Source organism: Uloborus diversus, chromosome 4, assembly GCF_026930045.1.
Source record: "Uloborus diversus isolate 005 chromosome 4, Udiv.v.3.1, whole genome shotgun sequence".
NCBI lineage: Eukaryota > Metazoa > Arthropoda > Arachnida > Araneae > Uloboridae > Uloborus > Uloborus diversus.
The window spans coordinates 86,616,307-86,638,583 of NC_072734.1; the positions used below are offsets into that span (position 1 = coordinate 86,616,307).

The window sequence follows — 22,277 nt, forward strand, 5'->3', positions numbered from 1 at the left end:
ATTTTTAAAAATAGAACGTTTTGCTTGACTTCACACACACACACAAAATATTTTGCTTTAATTTTGTGGACCAATTCCATAATCATTATTGCTCATCTTCCAATTTAGATTTCAAAGTTTAGACCTCGTTTTTTTTTTTTTTCTCTTACAGTTAGTGACTCAATGAAATATTTTTAAAATTTAATTTTTTGAATTAATGCAAAATTGAAAATTTTCAAAAAAATGAATCAATTTATGATTGTAACATACTAATAAAATTGTTTTTAGGCTTATTTATGTACTCTTCATGTTGTATGAAAGTATTAAAGTTATGAAATTTTTGCAATGTAGATGTATTTTGTGTTCTGATTTTCTAACAAACTTTCTTAGTTTTCAAGGCTTAGAATTGTATTGGGACATTAAATTTAATACTGATATTAGTTGAACATTATAACAAGATTAATTTAACATCCAAAATTCCTACTTTTCTAAGCTCATAGCAACCACTGCAAACTATATCGCATTTCATTTAATCACGAGTTGTGTTTTTTCTTATGTTAATAGCGAGATAGTCATTCATACAATTGTGTATTTTTAGTTGATTTTTTTTGCTAATTGGTGCAAATCCTGAAATTTCTTTGAAGTTTTATGAAGAAAAGTGCAGGAATTTAACAAGAAACCCCTGCAAGTATAAAATAACGAAATTCTCCAGCATGTTTTATATTGTCCACTAATCAGGAAATAATAATATGGGGCACATAGAGCAAGTTTAACTCTATTTCGCCCCTAAGTAGATAACCTTGAAATCTCCCCCCCCCACACACACACATAAGATTTCCTCGACTTGAAAAACAAAATGTAGTGCTTTCTAAACTGTCATGCTAATGAAGAAATTTTTTACATACAGGAATACTCCAAAAAGCACTGTGATCTACCAAAAATTTACTTATTCGGCAAATTTTGCTGATGACTTGGAAATAATGCAGCACCATTGTGATTATTCTCAATGATTTTATTCATGCTAATTAAAACCGAGCTTGTGGCAGAAGTTAAATTCAAGATTTAATATTGATGTTCCTTCCTCCTTAAAATTCCCTTAACTCTTCTTCCTTGGAGGCAGTAAATATACTTCAAAGGTATTTTTCGCGAGCTTTCGATCAAGACTGAGATCAAGTCAATCGTATAATTATTCAGGCTCCGCAGACGATTTTTAGAAAAAAATAGGAGCAAAAATTTCATAAATAGGAAAATTATACTTTAAAAAATAGGAAGAAAAAGGAAAATTATATTCTAAAAAAGGAAGAAAATTGCAACTTTAGTCGGATCCCGCTACAACGCTATCCGACTTGCGCGAAATGTTTATAATGCGAGTTTTTCATGAGTAATGAATTTTTTTATAGCTGACGCAAATTACTCGCTTGCAACATGAAATTTTTTGGAAAGGAGCAGCGGCTTCGTTGACACTAAATATTGGTTTCGTGAATAGACTTGCATCACTGACAGCAGAAGTTCACACTAGTCTATTAGTCTAATATAGGCTTTGCTTTACTTTATGCAAATTACCACTCCGATTCTGAACGGTTTTTCTCCTTCTTATGAACGTTGATTGAACAGAATGGTTTCCAAACAAGGACTTTCATCTCAAGTTAGCAAAAGTGGGAAGAAAAACAAAGTTTCTGACAATGTAAGAAGAGGTAAAGATTCTCGATGCTTAAACAATTATAAAGTGCCTTGAAGGTAGCACGACAATTAGGTATAATTTAATCTTCGATACATACAATTAAAGTTCAAGAAAAGGAAATCTGCAAAAGTTCAGAATTTAGTTTTAATAATGAAGCTCGCAGAGTAGTGTCTGAGCAAAATAAGCCAGGCCAGAAATAGTGGTGTTCCCACACTGCATAAACTTCATAAATTTTATAATTAAAATTACGATATCTAGTGTTCAGTGCTATTATAATGCAGTAATGTTCTTTCTGTAAGTACCCTACTGTTCAAGTACATGTATTTTATTGATCATTGATTTTGTGCTTCATAACAGAGTAATAATGTTAAATAGTAACGTTTTTTCTAAAATACAGTAAAAAGTAAGTTCTTTATAAAACATACCGTAATATATAGCTAAGAAATTGTTTGAAACAATTTGAAGGGTGTTAACACGTGTCTGAAATAATTGAGTATGCTTATAAAACATTTCTGAACATACGCTGTTCCACAACACGAAATTCCGACTTACGCGAGGGGTCTTGGAACGCATCCCTCGCATAAGTCGAGATCCGACTGTATATATATATATATATATATATATATATATATATATATATTACAAATTTAAGTATGAAAAAAAGAGCTACTAAGCTGTTCCATGTTTATTAAACATATTACAATTAATGAAAACAATTAGAAGTTTTATTCAATATAAAAATACCAGGAAATTGTTTTGCTTAAGAGAATGTTTTACTTATACATATCAACTATTAGCAAAAGGCTTCAGAGGGGGATTTGCTAGGGGGCGAAGTGACCGTTATTTTCTGAAACCAATGATATTGAATTAAAGAAATTACTTGCAATTGCTACTATTATAATCAAGTAAAAAGTTTTACCCAAGCTCGCGCTTTCCCCCTTTTACTAAACTACAATAATTTTTATATATGTAAGGGTCTTTCTAAATTTTTCTTCCATCACTATACTGGTATGATAAGACGATGCTATGATTTAGATTGTAATGTGGGAATTCCGGTTTAAAACTGGTAGATCCAAATTAGTACAATTCAAAACTTAAAGTAAATTAAGAAGGACACAGTCAATTTGAACTTTTTCGGGGCTTCACAGGGATTTAGTTTTTATTATCATTTCAACGCTCTTAACAGTTAAATAACTCCAGTCACAACTAAATTGGTTTCTGAGCTGACTTAGATCATTTTAGGATGGGCCTTCTGACATTTCAATATCTAGAGGTGTAGCTAGGGTGGGATGGAGGGGGCATACTTTTGGGGGTCGACAATTCAGCGCCTTTAGTGTGAAAAAATTTAAATAAGGAAATCACTTTAAATCTATTATTGGGAGCAAAGAAAAGAAACCAGTTCGAAAATGTAAGGTTTTGGTAAGACTGTACAATTGCGCCTTTCAGTGTTCGAAGTTTAAATATTTCCCCATAAGTGAACCTAACCTTTCTCATTCCTTAAACACACTTAAATTTCGGGAAATATTTAAGAAAAGACCCTGACTTCCTAATGTCACCAAAAGCTTAAAATTGACTTCAGTTTCGATGAAGATTCGGGAGAGAACCCCATCCCCCCAAATGTTACTTTTAATTGCAATTTTTGAAGCAAATTTACAAATTCTCTAAGATTGGCACCTGACACCCCCCCCCCCTTTTCTGGTAGGAAGAATATGGATTAAATTAGTTCCCCTTTATTTCCCTAAATGATGTTTTCAATTTTAAGTTCAATAGTTATTGACGTTTTAATGTATTAGATGTTTCAATGAAAGGGTGGCTAATAGGGGAATCGCCCGGCAGAAACTGTAGCTATGCCAGTCTCAAATTACCCCCAAAAAAAAACGATGGAGTACCCTCAAGCGTAACGGAAATATCCCTCCAGAATAAAACCCCTCAAAAAACCTTCCTTTAAAATTCCAATGATGCAATTTGCGCCAGGGCACTCCGGTTAATTAGCATTTTTGTTTATTAGTTTATTATTTTACTATTCGAGTGGTTTCTGCGATTCTTGAGTAATTTTTTAATAGAATTTTAAAAAGAGGATTTTTTTTGCCTCCACCCCCCCCCCTTCCCCCAAATCCGACGCACAAAATGGTGCGAATTTTTACCCCCTTTTTGTGGAAGGGTAAGAAGTTATTTGCAACATATTTAACATTACATAGCTGCAATCAATAGAGTAAAAGGAAATCTGTGTTACAGGCAGTCCTTTAACTATAAATTGAGGTTCAATAAGCTTTAACTTTGAGGGGAAAAAAAGCACAGATAATCAGTGCATCATTAATTTTGCACTCTCATAGCAGATAGTCTGTGGCGGATCCAACGGGGGGGGGGGATTGCCCACTCCCCCCCCCCCAAAAAAAAGTTTTTTAAATTCAAAAAAAACCCGGGAAAAGGTCACCGCACTCCCCCTTTCCCCTAACACATCACAAAAATCGTCTACAACCGTACTTTTACGACTTTAATTCCGAAAATTTTCCAAGAGAGTTCCTCAATCCTTCTCTCCAATGTCATCTAAGATGGTCAAAACTTTAGAATTATTAGAGCTTCTATTTCGAAAAAATGGCCAGAATCGAAGACTTCTTCGAAAATGTCGTTAATGAAGGCCTTCAAATACGTTTTTACATATTTAATTCCGAAAAAATCCCCTCGATTACGAGTCCTTCCACGTTAGTGGGTCAAAGAAGACCCACTAACATTACGTTTTTAAAGTTTCAATATTGAAAAGTTGAGGGATGATAACTCCTGACTGCATCCCTTTTCTTAACACTACCAATGATGGTTAACATTCGCATTTCGAGGCTCCAATCTGGAACAATTTCTGATGGGGAGTTTCAAACACCGTTCCTTCCTCTTACGTCATAAAAGATGGTATACAACTGTTTTGCGACTTCAATTTCGAAAAAGTGCCGGAGAGGAGATCCCATGTCCTTTTCTCGTCTTTCAACATCATTCAAAGATTGTCTAAAACAGCATTTTTGGAACTCTTACATTGAAAAGTTCTGAACCCCATGTCTTCTGCTACGTCATCAAAGGTGGCCTACAATTGCGTTTTTAGGGAAGAAATTTCTGGGGGAGCCCTCAGGTTTTTAGCATTACTAAAGATATATATAATTGCTTTTTTGAAGCTGTAATATCAAAAAAATTTTGAAAAAAAAAAATAGAACCGACTTCAAAATTGCTCTAAAAAGTGAAAAATAATTTTATTCTTTAAACACCATCGATAATACTTTTAAACATAATTTTTGAAGTTGGCGCAAAAACGATCGATAAAATCATTCACAGCCATAACTCAACTACAAGTATAAATTTTACCAGGTCCAGTTTCTTCACTACCACATGCATTACGCATTGATGACAGCATATTTAAGTAGCGATATAAATGTTTCGTTCCTAACTTTGGATGATTTTTTGATAAAAATATGAACGAAGCATGGTTACAATGGATTTTACGTTTTGTTTTTGCGCCAACTTCAAAAATTATGTTTAAAAGTATTATCGATGGTGTTTAAAGAATAAAATTATTTTTCACTTTTTAGAGCAATTTTGAAGTCGGTTCTATTTTTTTTTCAAAATTTTTTTATTTCATTCTTTTTAGTGTAAATGTAGATATTTTAGTAAAAGTAAGAAGTTACCTAGTAAGAAGTTCGGTTCTATATCACTGCATTGCTTTAGAAAACCCTTTATTCAAAATTATCATTACAATTACTATTAATGTTACTGTTATATGGCACCAAACTTTTATAACAATGAGTTTCATATTGTCGCGTAGATGAAGATAGCGAAGTCAATGTGAAAGTCAAATGAAGCGAATACTTGAGAAAGTGCTGGAACTTTCCAGACTTGGAAAGATACAGAATTAATAGAACATTCGAGAAAATACGGGAAACAGTAGAAACGAAATTTTAGTAAAATTCACTTTGTCCTAGTCGGGATTTGAACCCGGGTCGCTCGCGTGGGAAGCGAGAATTCTACCACTGAGCCACCGTTATCCACGGATGAAAAGTGCGAACTTCGCTACAATATCATTTTAATTGCATAAAATTTACTGTTTATTGCCCATAACTTTTTTTCTAAAGAACAAATATGGTCAAACAAAGTAATGGGACCTAAGTTGAGCCATCCCCTATCCATTAAAAAAAGAATCATCAAAATCGGTTCACTAGGTGAGACGCTATGAGTGGACAAACAAAAAAAACATACATACGGTATGAACTGATAACCGCCTCCTTTTTGAAGTCGGTTAATAAAACTAGGGAGAATTCCTGTTATCTCATCCTTTCCCTTCAAGAACAAAGATAGTAACCAATTGTGTTTTCGAAAATATACCCTTAAATTTCAAAATATTTCCAAAAAGGGACCACCAAACTTCCCTTCCTCTTATTAAAAAACAAAGTCTAAAAAGACGTTTCTAACAAACATTTTCGGGGGCAAGCCTGCAAACACTCCTACTTATGCGGGAATATTAAACTGAACAACAAACAAATCCAGAACTAACTTCAATTTTATTTACAAAAGCAATTTTAGTATTTCATTATGTTTGGTACGAAAACTGATAAGAGACCATTTTAATACTGAAACCTTTCTTTTATAAGGAAAAAAGTACAATTGGGGACACCTGAATAGCAACTGGAAAAACTTCGAGTCCTCAAAGAAACGAATCAAAAGTTGAAAAGTTTAGATAATAGATCCTCAATACTCTAATAGAAACTTTTTTTCAACTTTTCATTCTTGTATGTGTGTGGTACTGGAGAAGCACTTATAACTTCCATTCACTCTTTGAACGAAACGCATTCCAAAAAAAAAAAGCATGCTTCAGTTCTTAAACCTTTTTCTAATTTTTATTAGTCCCCCCTCCCCCTTGATGCATTACTCAATCACCCCTCCCAACAGGATCCGCCACCGTCTGTGGATAAGGTGCACAAAAACATAGAAGTATGGGTAATAAAGTGGAAGCACGATTATGCATTGAAATAAAGAGGTAAAGAATATAAATGCAGGAAAATCTTTGACAGGGTCTCTCAAACTTTATAGCCAGCATACCTCTGTTACTAGAATGCATTGATTTGCATTAGTAGTGCTGGCAAATGGAAGAACACACTTTGTTCTCCCAATGAGAGAATCGTACTTTTGTTTTCCTGACAGAGACATAGCTGGAAGTACCCTGGACGGTCGATTTAAGGCATAGGCGACTCGTAATGGGGGGGGGGGGATGGCAACGGCCACTTCACTTCTAATAGTAAATGAGCCTTGCCATAACCCTTTTCAGATAAAATTCATTTCACGAAATTCAAAACTAAAATTTCCAAATAAACTGTTCTCTTGTTTCTCTTAAGAGTGGAACATTCGAGAGAGGAATCTACAGCGCCAACGACTGCCCAAACGTCAAAGATTATCTCACAACTTGAGTTTTAAAAAATAGGAGAACTCCATACCTTTTATTAGTCTAAATATTCTGGGAGAAAGTAACAGATTTGAGTGCACTACATGGAAGTACAAAGAAGCCCTTACAAATATGGAAAATTCTCATATTAGTGTAATTTGCAACATTTACCCTCTGCAGAAGCTCACTTGATAAGCATGAATAAAATCATTCCATTGGCTTTTTCTCTCCAGTGAACAAAATCCTTGCTTTTGATTTTTAACTTCGAAATATTCAGTATGATTAAGATTTTAATTAGTAATCCATTAGCATTTCTCTTTTTGGTATTATCAGAGCCAGATTCACAATATTAAAAAGAAAATTAAAGAAAAAACTAGAAATTTTGAACAGGAACAAAATTAAAATAAACAATACATACTAATAAATTATGAGCTGCAGACATTATTTGTAACAATGAAAAACATTTTCAACCAGGTCAATCGCTATTCAAATATTATTCTACACAATAAAGAAGAGTTAAGCCACACTAAAATCTACACATTCCCAATTTTAGTTACTAGAGCAAGTCAAGATGTCTTAAAATCAATTTATATAAGCTAATAGACTTAATTCTATACCCATGTCCATGAAGACTAAAACCCAATATTTCTTTTTCTGAAACTTAGTTCACGGTTATATTCGTTATACAGATGCCTAAGAAAAATAAATTATAAAACTGCTGCAAAAAGTAAAACAGATTTTAGGTCACACAACATGAGTAAGCACTATTGCCTGAACAACAAGTGAAATATAACAAAATCTCCACAAAGAAACATTTATTAGGAGCTTGTATTTCTGAAATTTACAAGCTGTTGTGGTATCCAGTAATTCCAAACAAATGGAAAGTTCAAGATAAAAAATGAATGATGGAACTGATGCTTCCTGTCATGCATCCAACTTTTGAGTTTTCATTTCTGTACCAGGTGCATCAAGTCTTTTAGTGTTGTCACCTAGAAGAAAAACAAAAATTTATCTATACATGAACAAGGATTATCATGCAAAATTTATCGTACAAATATACAAAATTAAAAACAATGTAGGTGAAGGTGGGGTAAAGTAAAATGATGACATATTCAGTTTTTAGCATTATTTATATAATTGATTACAAATAAAAGGGAGCTCGTTTCTTATACACCTGCAATAAATAAAAACCCTGTACAGTCAGTACATACTAGCATCAGTCAGTACTGATAGCATAAAATCACAAAATGAAATATTTAAAAAAAAAAAAAACAAATAAGATCATTGTCCATCCTTGATCTTAAACACAATTTTCAAATTTAATTCTTAGTTAATTTGCAAAATATGTGGTACTTTTCTGTCCCTTCTACCTCAGGATAGTAACAGGAAATGGGGATGCTATGAGAAAAAGTGAAGAATATACCTTTTAATGAAACCCTAATTCCTGAGTAAATCTGTTCTATTATGCTGCCTTTTACGAAAAAGGCAAGAAATGTAATTTGAGAGCTTAAAGAATGAGGAAACATGGAATGAAGAGTTAAAATTACAAACAAATACTTTTATCATTTAATTATTAAAGGTTCATACTTTTTAGGAAGAAAAATTTAAAGTTATTTTCAAAAGGTACTACCTTAAATTCATACAGTAAATATAGATTGCAGAATTTATTTAATGCCATACTTGTCAACCTTCAAAGAAAGGAAAACAGAAGATTCCACTAGAGGTATATAGGCGATTCACTAGTGAGATATCTTCACAACAGAATTATTAAATTACGCTTTTAAATAACATGAATACTAAATTTAAAGTGTAATGGGGATTTTTCACAAATGTAAGCTAATTGGTAGCAGCAAAAAAAAAAATATACTGCAAATAGTGATGTGGATCGGGTAAATACCCAGCGGGTAGGTAAATATTTTTTGGGTATTTACCCGGGTATTTACCCAAGGGCTGGGTAAATACCCAAAAACTGGGTATTTTACAAAAAAATGCAAAAAGTGAGCGAGAATTTTTTTTTTTTAAATCTAAATATGAAATAATTGGTAAAACTGATACATACATATGTATTACACAGTTTATAATATTTTTTATTGAAACACTTAATGAAATTATGAAAGAAACATATCATGAACCAAAGAATCTTTCTTCTCAATGCCATAATTGGAGAAGATGTTAACTTTTTTTTTTTTTTGTAACCAGTTAAGCTTTTTACTTTTTGTAGAATGGCTTTTTATATGTGAATATCATATTAGCTTGCTGAGTTGTTCCACACAATAATATTTTAAATATGCGATCAAAATACAAATTTTAGAGAAAAATTTATTGTTTTGTATATATGGTTGGTTATACAGGGTGTTCTGTTTTAACCTGCAAGACCTTTATTTTTGCAACCGCTAGTCCTAGATGCATACTTCCAATTGCAAAAATATTCAAAATCAAATGCAGAGTAAAGATATTCATAATCAAATGCAGAGTAAAGAGTATAGAGAACAAAAATAAAAATGAGTCAAAAACTACAAAATTTAACTTTTTCTACGACCCTAGGTCCCTTAACTTATATTTAGAGAAATGATCTGCATTTAAAACTTACTGACACAAAAAAACTTGACATTTGTGCAATCAAAACTCAAGGAGATATTCCATTTAAAAGTTTTAAGGGACCCTACAGAAGATGAGATTAGAACTTATTACCCTTTCAGAAGAATGATAGGTTGGCAAAGTAAAAAACACAAGGTATTTACATTTTTCATTTCTATTCAAAAATTCATGCAAATGTTATGCCGTGATACGCAAAACAAGCTGCAAAACCTTGAACAATTTGAAAAATCACACTCTGCACACATATAATTTTATATTTTATATAAACACTCATTAACTGCTATATTTTCCCCCAAAAGATGTTACTGAGGGCGAGTGTAAAGTGGTGTAAATCACAAAACACTGCGTTTCATATCTCAGTGAATATTTGTCCTACTCATGTCAAACTTTTTTTGTAATTGTTTTTCAATGGAGATTATTTCCCTAAATATAAGTCAGAGGACCTGGGGCTGGTGTAAAGAGTTAAAATTTGTATTTTTTTACTCATTTTTATTTTTACTTCAAATTTTTAATATCTTAAGTCTGTATCTGAATTTGAACATTTTTGCTACTGGAAGTATGCATCTAGGACTAACGGTTGCAAAAATAGAGGTCTTGAAAGATAAAACAAAACACCCTGTATATATACATAGTGGAATACAAACAGAAAAGTATTAAAGTTGGATATAAATTTTTGAAATAAATACCCAGGTAAATACCCATTTTGGGTATTTACCCGGGTATATACCCCTAAAAATAAATACCCAGGTATTTTACATCACTAACTGCAAAGGAAAAACCAAAAACAAGGAGTACCAGTCTCTACCAAAAACGTAGCTGCATTAGTTTAATTACTAAAATCCAAAAATAAAACCAATATAAATTAAAATTAATTTAGTAAGTATAGGGTATCTCATTTTAAAATAACTTCAGACTTCCAAAATAATTGAAATATTTCCAAGATACAAAAGGAAAGAAATCTGCAATTTTCAGCAAAACAACGTGTTTTGTTGAACATTGTAACAAGCTAAGTGGAAAGCTTCCAAAAAATTAACTTTGACAAAATGATTTATTAATTGGAAAAATTGAATTTGAAAACTGGAGTCCTTCGTTAAACAGTAGAGTTGGCAAGTATGTAATGCAAACAAATAAGTATAGAAAAACAAAATGTGGTTTCTACCACAGACTGAAAAATCTGCAGCATTGAAAGTTTTTCTAAAAATGTCATGACAGCTTGTTTATCACATAAGGCTTATCAGATCACATAACGCTTATTTAATTTTTTTAGCAGGCATCAGGACAATGACGTTCATAAATTCAACTTGATATTTATAATTTTTTTAGTTATTGAAACTAATGAAAACCAGCTAATTTAATGTAGCTTTAATAAAAAAAAAAGAACATCAAATTGCTATAAACATAATATTAAAAAGATGATTGAAATCTCAAACAAAGAAAGCAAATGTTCGAGAACCAAGTATTATTATGTTGGCATGTTTCCCAAAAAAATTATTTTTTTTTACTTTAACAAAATGTTTTTCTAAGACAACATATAAAAAGATCTGATGAAAATACTTATTAATTGTGCTTTTAAATAACATGAATACTAAATTCGAAGTGAAATGGGGATTTTTCGTAGATGTAAGCTAATAGGTAGCAGCAAGAAAATCATACTGCAAAGGAAAAACCTAATACATAAGTAGTAAAGTTGCTTAAAGTTCTGTACATCCCCTAGTCTCTTCCAGAAAAGTAGCTACCAAAATTTGATTCCTTAAATCCGAAAAAAAAACAACATCAATATATAATGAAAGTAGGTATAGGGTAGCACATGTTAAAATAACTTCAAACTTTCAAAATAATTGAAATATTTTCAATATGCAAAAAGATTGAAATCTGCTGCAATTTTCGGCAGAGCACTTGCTTCGTTGAACATGCAATGTAGAAAGCTTCCAAAAAATTTAATTTTTGCTAACAGAGTTATTAATTGGAAAATTTTTTATTCCCGACATTGGTGGGATGACTAGAAAAGGGCACTATCTATTGAGAAGAAAGTGACCTGAACCTTTTAGATGATAGACTGAAAAATGGGAGAAAATCTTAAAAACTGAAAATCAGGAGATGGAAGCAAAAAACGGAAGTCTCCTGTTAAAAACAATGGTAGAATTCAGTATAATATAATCACTTGTATCAGATCGACAGCAGAAAATCTTTAGGGGTCATGTAGAATAAAAGAAAGGAGTTTGTAAGGAAATAGCAAAATTTAGGAGTTTTAAGGGCCCTTATTTTCTTTTCTTAAAAAGAAAAGAGTTTATAAAGAGTTTGTAAGGAGCGTACAAACCCTGATGTATTTAACACTAAAGCAAAGTAACTTTGAGCAATTTCAAAAATTTTCTAATGTCATAGGAATTAAAACTATGTCTAAAAAAATTATTGAAAAAAGAAATTCGTATTTCTATTTGGAGATCGAAAAATTATGTTTCCAAAAGAAAGAGAAAAAAATTCTAAAATAACAAAAGCAGGGGAAAAAAAATTGCTAGCGCAGGCGATAAAGTCTCCAAAACTAATGCAGCTGATGATAAACTACATTTGTCAAACTGGAATTCCCATCTGGTAACCTTTAGCTTATCGTATACTGTGTTGTCGCCAACGGAGGTTTGCTTGGCGATTTAAGCGCAAAACGGCTTTCGTTGCGATCATAACCAGCCATGTTTCTACTGTAATTTATGTATTGTTCAATGTGTAACGTATTAATTATGCAAAATACCAATGGATTAAGGAAAATGGCATAAAAGCTTATGAAAACACTTTAAAACAATTAAAAATTGATTCTGAGGATCGATAAATACCTTTAAAACGAAAACATCATATACTTAATTCTCAAATAATAGCATTGTAAAGATCGTAACTTTTGGACATGCATCAAATTTCAAACTTACTTTTTTCTAAAATTGTTTACAAAGTAAATAATCTGTCTTTACTTTTGTTATTTGTGTAAAATATTAACAAAAAATTATTCAGTGTTCGATTCAAACCTTTAATTTTTTTTTAATGGTACTTTTGCTCAGGTTACGTTTTGGTATGTCCAAAATTGTGCCTTTTAGCGAAGAAAATATTTTTTAAGGGTATTTGAAGAGCATTTTTTCCATAATTTATGTCAATTCTTGTCTCTATACGGTATTACTATTTAACTCAAAAAATTTTGAGTCAATTAAAATGAAAGTTTTTTGGTGTTGAAGCTTCAAAGTTGAGATCTGTGCTTGCTCCCACCTTTTGAGAACTGCCCAATAACTTTGTGATGTTGTGTATCGAACATATAATTAGAAAATATCATTGATGAAATATTTAGTTCTTTAGAGCTTTGAAAGAGCATAGCACTGTTCAAGAGAGTACAAACTCGGACTTGATCTTTATCTGATTCACAGAAATAAAATACACGCAGCAGTTAACATTTAACTGTTTTGACACACAAAGCTTAAAAAAAGTTCCTTTATAACTTTGGCAACTTCACTTATAACGTTGGCACAAAATCATACTTGCCAACATCTACCTGGGGAAAAAAATCCAGATGATTGAGACACACTGCAATAACATTTTTCAGTGTTATTTTGGAGAAAATAGAACTTTTACTGCCCATCAACTTACAAATAAATGCAGCATACACAATCGAGAAAAATTCTTGAGTTGGCATTTTAAAAATAAATTTAATTTGTTCACCTCGAAACAAAAAGTATGCAAAATGTTTTATTCAAGTTATTTTGAAATGCTTTATAATTGGGCATTATTTTTACAGCTTTATATTTTGGCATTATTTTTACAATTTCAATCTTCACAATTTGGGCTTTGCAGAAAATTCTTTTTTTTTTACCTATGGATTTTTTTAACTTCATGTATCTTTTGATTTTCCAAGCTTGTAAGTGGCATCTAGGGTAGTCAAGAGGAACCCAAAAAAATGAATTGTGATAAACCATTTAATCCAGCACTGTCCAGTGCAGCATAAAAACAATCTACTTACCAACAAATTTATTTGGACCTTTCACGCATCTTCCTCCTCTTACGCTTAAGCCTTCGCATCCTCTTCTTACGCCACTTAATATAAAAAAAATAAGTATTGGTACTGCGGATTTTAATATACATCATGCAGTTATATTTCATTCTTAAAAAAGCAAGACTACCCTCAATATCAATTGTCCCTGAGAGCCACCAGATGCCTTGCAAATCTATTAACTCCAAACATAACCAAGTCTAGGGATAGGGGCCAATGTATAGTGACACGTATCAACAGAATTGATAAGATCTATAACAGTGTGGGCAGGTAAGACTGCAGAATGAGTTGGAGATATTGGATTGCGGATTTAATTTTAACAATAAGGAAATGTTAGAATTACTTTTTTCCAGCGGAAACCAAATAACCGACTGTACAATACAGCTATAGATGATAAAAAATTTTAATCACCTTGCCCCCTTTAAACTGTGATTTGTTATTGAAAAAACATTTTTCAAATGAAATTATGTGCATTTATTAATGAAAGCTATACTATAGTCCATTTAGCGAGAGCTGATAGTGGACGTAAACAAATCAACGTGACAATTGGCGTTACCGCTGTCTGCTTGGCGATGGGACGATTGAAAACAGCCAATCGGATAAGCGAAATGTCCGCGCTTTCAATGCGAACAGCATTGCCAATCGGGCGAGTAAGTCATGAAAGAGACGTAAGAGAGAGTAAGTCATGATAGAGTGACATGCTTTTTTTTAAATTAATTTTTAAAGTTCAAGTTCTTGTGACGTCAAATGGCATAGGAAGTGACGTCATCCCCTCTTCCGATAGGGGAGAAGCGAAGGTCACGCATTCGACTTCGAAGACGAAACGTAAAAGGCTTTCTCCTCGCATTTAACTCCTCGCGTTTCTGGAACATTAAACCTCTCATCCTCTCGAAAATATTCGAATATCTCATTGGTGTTACTTGAGGAAGATTATTTAGATTGTGCTTTAACGAATCCGGCCTCCATAGTGTGTTCAAAAGGATTATTGAATTTCTAAAAAATAAAAATATCAGCGCACTCAAAATGTTCCTAGCGAAAACAAGGGATCTTCGGCTGCCCATTAGTGCCCTGTGACGTAAGCTCGTGACGTTTCAGAAGCGCGCTCTTTTGCACACGGATTTTTAAAAACTCATTAAAAATCAACCACGGTGTTTCAAAATTCGGCGATGGTGAATTTTTTAGTTTTGAGGGTCAATTAACAGTATCCAGTAGTCAAAATATGAACATTTAATAGGTTGCAACTTCCCTATTGGCATTACCGCTGTCTGCTTGGTGCTGGGGTGATTGAAAACATCGCCAATCAGGTAAGTGAAATGTCCGCAAGTTCAGTGCGAACAACATTGCCAATCGGGCGAGTAAGTCACGAAAGTAGTAACCCTCTTTGTTTACTTCCTCTATCAGCACTCACTGAATTGAGTATAGTACTATCTTTTGCCTCAAGACAGAGGAGAGGTTCACCTACCATGCATACTGTTTATCTCCAAATTTTTAATTTTCCCACTTACATCCCTTTGCTGCTCACTGCCTCATTTGTCTTTAATTACACTTAAATGAAAAGTAGCACACAATATAAGTAGTAGTTAACTCAATAGATTTTTTGTTATACTTTGGATGTGTGTTGGCTCCTAAACCTTTTGAAGACCTAGTATGTACCCTCAAATTCATTCATATGGCACCCACTATCGAGGGGTGCTATTACTACCCCAGTTTCTCATTAGATGGTCACATTTAGATTTTCATGATGCAAACCCTACTTTCTAGGAAGAACAAAGGTTGTACTTCCTAGAATGGTCGATCAATGATACTTGAAGCTTAAGTTTTTTTACATCTTCATTTTCTTACCTCCTTTGCATTTTTTACATTTTAGTCATTTTACTTTGTAGTCACTAGTGACAGCCCTGTTACCTAGGCTTGCCCTTTTTTTGAAATAAACTACCAGTACACCAGAATGATTTTTAGTTAAAAACATAGCAATGTTTTGTTTAACAAACATGTTTAATTTAACTTGCATTATCCTATTTCTTTGAAGATGTTACTGGAAAATTTGGTATTTTCCCTTTCAACTGGAGATATAAATTGTCAGAAAGACTTGCATTAGGGACTGGACAATATCAGAATTTCAGTACCACATATATCGCTCTCCAAATTCTTATTTTCGATATATTTTTTGGGGGGGGGGGGGGGGAGAGGGTGAAAGGTTATAGTTCAGAACATATTATACAAAAAACAATAAAATACATTTCAAATATAACATAATAAATACACTTATTACTCGAATTTGAACTTTAGCTCAATGCTTGACAAAAGTGCTTTCCAAGGACAATGTTTTATTAAATATTGTTTAAATATTTTAATTTCAGCAGTCTTAATAACTTGAATATACTTAGAACCCCCCGTGGCAGAAAGCTGCCGAAACAGCGACATTGTCACACAGGACATTGTCTCGCAGAATGAGTTTGTGCAGAAAGATTTTTCACTAGGGGGGGGGAGGGAAAAGTCAGCAGTAGAACCATTCTGCAGAAGGGTCATTCCATGGAAAAGGGTATTTTTCTCTTGCATGTGACATTTCATATATTTCAAAAAATAACAATATAAATGATTAAAAAAGATGAAGGACAAGATTTTGTTGCTTAAGAAGTCACAAAGGCATGTGTGACTAACTTTCTTCAAAAATTAATGCTACTGGGATAGTCTATAACTGCAACTGTCTATTATGGATGTTTTTTCTTGTCATTAAAATATTCTACACAGTAGATTTATATACACTACAGATTGCTCAAACGATTCGTGACATATTTCTATAACTCTGTAGCTAAGCAAATTATGTAATAAAATGAAAGTTGCTTTCGGAACTATTATGGTTATTTTGCATTAATTGGCTTTTACGTCTTACTCAGACCAAAAGCAAACTTTTCATTTAATGCGGCAAAAAAGCGTAGCCCAGAAATTACAGGAGAATGAAGATTCCAATGAGAGCTAACTTGTTAATTTAGGTCATTAGTTTTCGCTATTTTAAATACAAGCGTCACTAAGCAGCATATCTGAACCACTTGTGTTTTTAAATCACGTTTTCCTGTAACTGGAAAAAGTTACCCTATACAGTAGAGCGCCGATTATCCGAACTCCAATTAACCGAACTTCCAATTATCCGAACCGTGTTTTTCGCCTTTTAAAATTTTTTAACCGAACTTCCAATTATCCGAACCGTGTTTTTCGCCTTTTAAAATTTTTTTCCGAACTTTATGCGAACGGCATATTTTTCATCCAAAACCTAATTTTTTTTTTCTGTCCCTTCCAACCAAGCTTTCAATTACGTACGTACTCTTTTTTTCACCCTGTTATCTATCTTTTTTCTTTTCTTTCTTGGCATACAAATTTTAATCCGGAAACTGCAAGGTATTTTTGGGGAGTTTTGTTAGTGGGAAGAGAGAACACAAAAGGTTTGAAGAAAGGGGTTGAGAAACCAAGGTCAAAGCACAAAATTCCTGTTTGCATTCTTCTCCCCCCACCCTCGCTGTGGACACGTGGTGAAAAACTGGTTTGTGTGACGTATCTACGTTGACAAAGTGAGTTGCTCAGAATCATGTGCTCTGCTTTTTTTAGAGTTTGTTATCGTCGATATCGGTTGCTAGCCGCTGTTAATTCTTGTTGTTAATAGAGTTGTTAGTGGTTGTTACTAAAGGTTTCTTGATAGCGGTTGTTGATTGCACCAGCGAACTAGCTCATTTCTTTTTCTGCAACGAAGGTGAAAAGATGTCTGGAAAGCGAAAAAGAGTTGTTCTTTCGCTAGGAGACAAAGGAAAGATATTGAAGAGGCTGAAAAATAATGAAGCCGCTTCAAAATTAGCAGCGGAGTTTGGTGTAGGAAAGTCTACAATATCAGATATAAAAAAGAATGAAGAATCAATTATGAAGTATTTAACGGGACTTGAAAGTGAGCAAGGAAGCTTAGATAGAAAATCGATGAAAAAATCCTTTGATGATAAAGTAAATAAAGCTTTGCACATGTGGTTTTTGCAGAAACGCTCATCTGGTCATCCCATTTCTGGACCCTTATTATGCGAGAAGGCACTATTTTTCAACGAAAAGTTGAATGGAGAAAATACTAATACATTTCAAGCAAGCTCTGGGTGGCTTAGAAATTTTAAGCTACGGCATGGTATACGCGAAATCGGATTGCATGGTGAAAAATTATCTGCATCTACAGAGTCTGCTACGAAATTCGTAAAAGAATTTATTGAATTTGTAAAATCAGAAAAATACGAAGAAGAATTTATTTACAATGCAGATGAGACCGGCCTGTTTTGGAGATCTTTACCCCGAAAAACATTAGCATCTGGGTTCGAAAAAAGTGCTTCTGGAACTAAATTAAACAAAGAAAGAATCACAGTTCTTTATTGCGCAAATGCAACCGGTAACCATCGAATACCATTGTTCGTGATAGGACATTCAAAGAAGCCTCGATGTTTTAATAATTGGAAAAATCTGCCAGTAATTTACATTTCTCAAAGGAAGGCTTGGATGACATCAGAAGGTTTCATTGATTGGTATGATCACACATTCATTCCTAAAGTTAAGACACATCAAGAAGATATGAAGAAAGAGGGCAGAGTACTCCTACTTCTTGATAATGCACCTTCACATCTGTGTGCAGATACCCTTGAACGGGAAAATGGGAAGTTCCGAGTAAAGTTTTTGCCACCTAATGTTACATCACTGATACAACCCATGGACCAGAGTGTAATAGAGACATTTAAGCGCTTTTATAGAAAGCAAATGTTGAGAAAGATGCTTCTATCAGAAGACACTGAAGAGCCTGATTCCCAGAATGCCAAAAACATTAATTTAAAACATTGTTGCATTATGGCTGCCGATTCCTGGAAGCTTGTAAAATCATCAACGTTAAAAAATGCCTGGAATAAAATTTTAAACAGGGAAAAAATTGATACTGGAGCAGAAGCATCTGATAAGGAAAAATGAGGAGTGTAAAACTATAAAAGAGATGGGAAGAATCCTAAATTATGAGGAAAAAGAAATTAATGAGTGGCTAAATTGTGACATGCAAGACCCTGGATATCAGATTTTAAATGACAATGAGATTGTGGCTGAGATTGAAGGCGAAAATGAAGAAAATAAAAATGAAATTGAAAATGAATGCTCTGAAAATGACCCAGGTCCATCACATAGCGAAGCCAATGAATGCTTGGAAAAAGCTATGAAATGGCTCGAAAGGCAGAAAGACGCTGATCCTATTCAAGCAATGCATTTAAGAAGCATTAGAGATATGGCAGCATTGAAAAGAATGTCTTCTTTGAAGCAAGAAAAAATCAAAAGCTTTTTTACTTAAATTATAATCTTTTTAAAAAAAAGACAAAAAAAAGTTTAAAAAATGAAAAAAAGACAAAAAAAAGTTTAAAAAATGAAAAAAAAGACAAAAAAAAAACATTTTTAAACACGCCAGCACTAACAGTGTTGCCAGTCCTAAGCCTGGATAAAGTGTGAAGGTTTTTGTATAGATAGGGATATCCTTTAAATTGTCTGTCCAATTATCCGAACTTTTGCTTATCCGAACTAGGGTCGGTCCCGACGTGTTCGGATAATCGGCGCTCTACTGTATTTTAATAAAATTTAGCTTACAATATACAAATTGCTTTCACATGTAAAAATCTACAAATAATTAAGAATTAGCATATAATGATCGTGAGAAAGGTCAACTAAACATAATATATATTCTAGGTGAAAACGCTTAAGATATTGGAACCTCTGTTTAAATTGAGAGACATACTTCTTAAAAAAAAAATTAGACCCCGAACTTGCAAAGCATGTTAACACGTGGTTCGACTAATTTGTGGGACAGATCGAACGACATCTTTTTTTTTTTTAATCTGTCGACTTGTTTAGAAACATCGAGCATTGACAAAAAAATAACCGATCAGGATACTACTTTCTAGAAAAATTACTTAGAACAGAATTGCACTCTAGCAAGAGTGTGTCGCACTTCGAAAAATTTTATACATTATAGACGCACATTGAAAAGCAAAACAAATAAATGAGCATAATTACCTTAGCTCTCATAGTTGTAGAGTATTTTACAAATTAAATAAACTATTTAAAGTTAATTGTGAAATGGATTGATGAAGATTGCCGTCACGACCACATCGTAGTCGTGGGAAGTTGACGAAGCACAGATACACGAAATGCGACCGAACAGAGAGATCGAATGAACTCTTGAAAGTTGCAGTTGAAGTTAACTAAAAGAAGTAGCGTTAATGTGACAAAAATAACAAATTTTAACTAAAATTATAAAATACTTGTTACAAACTTCAAATAAATAAAAAAATGATACGCAGAAATTTTATTTCAACCCCTTTCTTACCGGGATCTTAAAAATTATTTTTGAACCTGAAATTTCAAAATATTTTTGGCAACGTATGCTAAGATTACGGACAATCGGTTAAATTCAGCCAGTATCATCAACACCAAAAACTTTTAAATACTGCTATACATGCTGCCATCTACTGGCTGAACAAGTATACTACAAACTAGTAAATTTTCTGAATTTGGCTGGATTCTTCTGCCCATGCCAATGACAAATGACAAATAGAAAAATAATTTATTAGTACTTTTTTTAGAGTGAGAATTTAAATATTTAGCTCTGCTGACAACAGGTAAAGTATACATCATACTTTATTCACAAACTTTTTCTTTTAAAAAAATTTTCCCCAAAATTTTTTTTCTTTCTTTTTGAAAAGGTCTGCTGGTTTGCTGATTTATTCTTATAAAAATGCAGTTTTTTAGACCACTCAACATACAATAAATTTGCTAAAATACTGGGACAGTAGCACATCCGGAAAAACATTTCGGGGGAGGGGGTATAGGGCAGTAGCAGTCAGCTGCTTTTTGCATAGCAACGGAACCTGGCAACCGTTCCTGGTGGACAAGCAACCTCCAGTTCGCCGTATTAGCTGCATGTTATTGCGAGTGCGATGTTATTCTTTTATGCTTTTTCTTTGCTTAAAATGCATTCTGAATATTGTCAAAGCCATAGTAGTGAAGAAAAACGATGAAAAACTGAAAAAAATCAAGATAATCAACAATAAGGACCAATATTTGAGTAAAAATGAGCTTTCAACAAAGCCATCTGACTTGACGGACTTGAATCCTGAATTATTCGATTTATGGCTTCAGTGCCAATGCATTAGAAGAATTTAAAGCGTACTGAAGTTTAAAAGCTTATTACCTTTTCTCTTGTGGATGTATTTCGGATTTTTTATGTGTAAAATTTCGGCGATATATGTGCGGTGAAAATCATGTTTAGCATACCGGCGTCTGTCCAAATATTTTTGCAATGACCTTGTTTTGTGCGCGTTTAATTATATAAATACAAAATTCGATTCATTTTCTAAAGGATTGATTTTTGTTTCGAATATCATATTTTCTATGAAATTGATCCCAGAATTAATGCTAAACTTGGTCTCCTAAGAAATACAAAATTTTTAGTGCAGTTTTTCAAGAGCAGATTAATTGTTGAATTGTTAGAACTTCATGAGCAAAAAAAGACAACACACCAGACACAGATTCAGTTTTCACACTTGCTAATAAAACTGAATTATTGGTGAACATTTTAAATAAATGGAAGAATAGAAGAAATTTTTGGCTCTCAAAAACTAAACATGCCTTGACATAAAAGTAGTAGAAAGCATAAATAATAAAATAATTAGTGTTTTTACTGTTTAGAATACATACTGGATATTGAGTATGTGTATTATCTGCAAAGATAAATGATTATTCTGATTTTGAAATATTTAGAAAAACTTCCTTTGCCAACTTTTTAATCTTCTTAATATTGATAAAAGTTATCCTTCTCGTACAACTCAGATTTATAACATAAATTGTGGAGTATATCTGCTAATTTGCATAGTAAGTTTTCAGTCATGGAAGTTTTTAGACAGACCTGTCATTTAAGGGTCAACTGCCCCCCCCCCCCCCCCCTCAGGCTTGTCATTTCGAGTTTTCCACGGAGGAGCAAGCAATGCAAAACCCTTTTACATGTAAAAACATTAATTTTTCAATGGCCAGCTTTGAAAAATTAATGTTTTTTTCATAAAAGAGTGCAGGTTTTGTTATTATCCAATAAAAACTTGCATTAAATATAGCCCTTTGCCCCCTCCCCGAAAAATTCAAAACGACAGGCTTGTTTTTTGAATCTTTACAACAGTCCTAAATAAACTGTTATTTATTCTGGTAAATTAATTCCAATTCGTAAAGCAATATGTGATTCCATTTTGAGCAGGATTCTTTTTTGTATCTATTGTAGAAAATTCGTTTTTGATCTCTTAAATACTTGGTTTTAACAAGGCGGGTAGGTTTGTGCCAAGCCTGATTGGTGCCCTTGTGCAAATGTCTTTTAGGCACCTTTATGCTGTGACGTTCAGGAAAATCTAGTTAACACCTGTAGTGAGGTTTTGTCGACAAATATAGAGAGGAAAAAAATACGGTTAAATTTAATTGTATGTTTTGGTTCATAGCTCGAAGTTCTCTCGAGTTCAGTAGCTCACCTGAAATGCTAATGCGTTTTCGGA

General features: G+C 33.0%; 1 long non-coding RNA gene across 1 annotated transcript; it reads right to left on the reverse strand.

Annotated features, from left to right (window-relative positions):
* Window positions 1-7,876: 7,876 nt before the first annotated feature.
* On the reverse strand, window positions 7,877-19,918 carry LOC129220467 (uncharacterized). The gene is made up of 3 exons (XR_008580470.1): window positions 19,759-19,918; window positions 13,666-13,739; window positions 7,877-8,065 (listed from the first exon to the last, which is right to left on the reverse strand). It is a non-coding gene; the product is annotated as an uncharacterized LOC129220467 (long non-coding RNA).
* Between the last annotated feature and the right edge of the window lie 2,359 nt (window positions 19,919-22,277).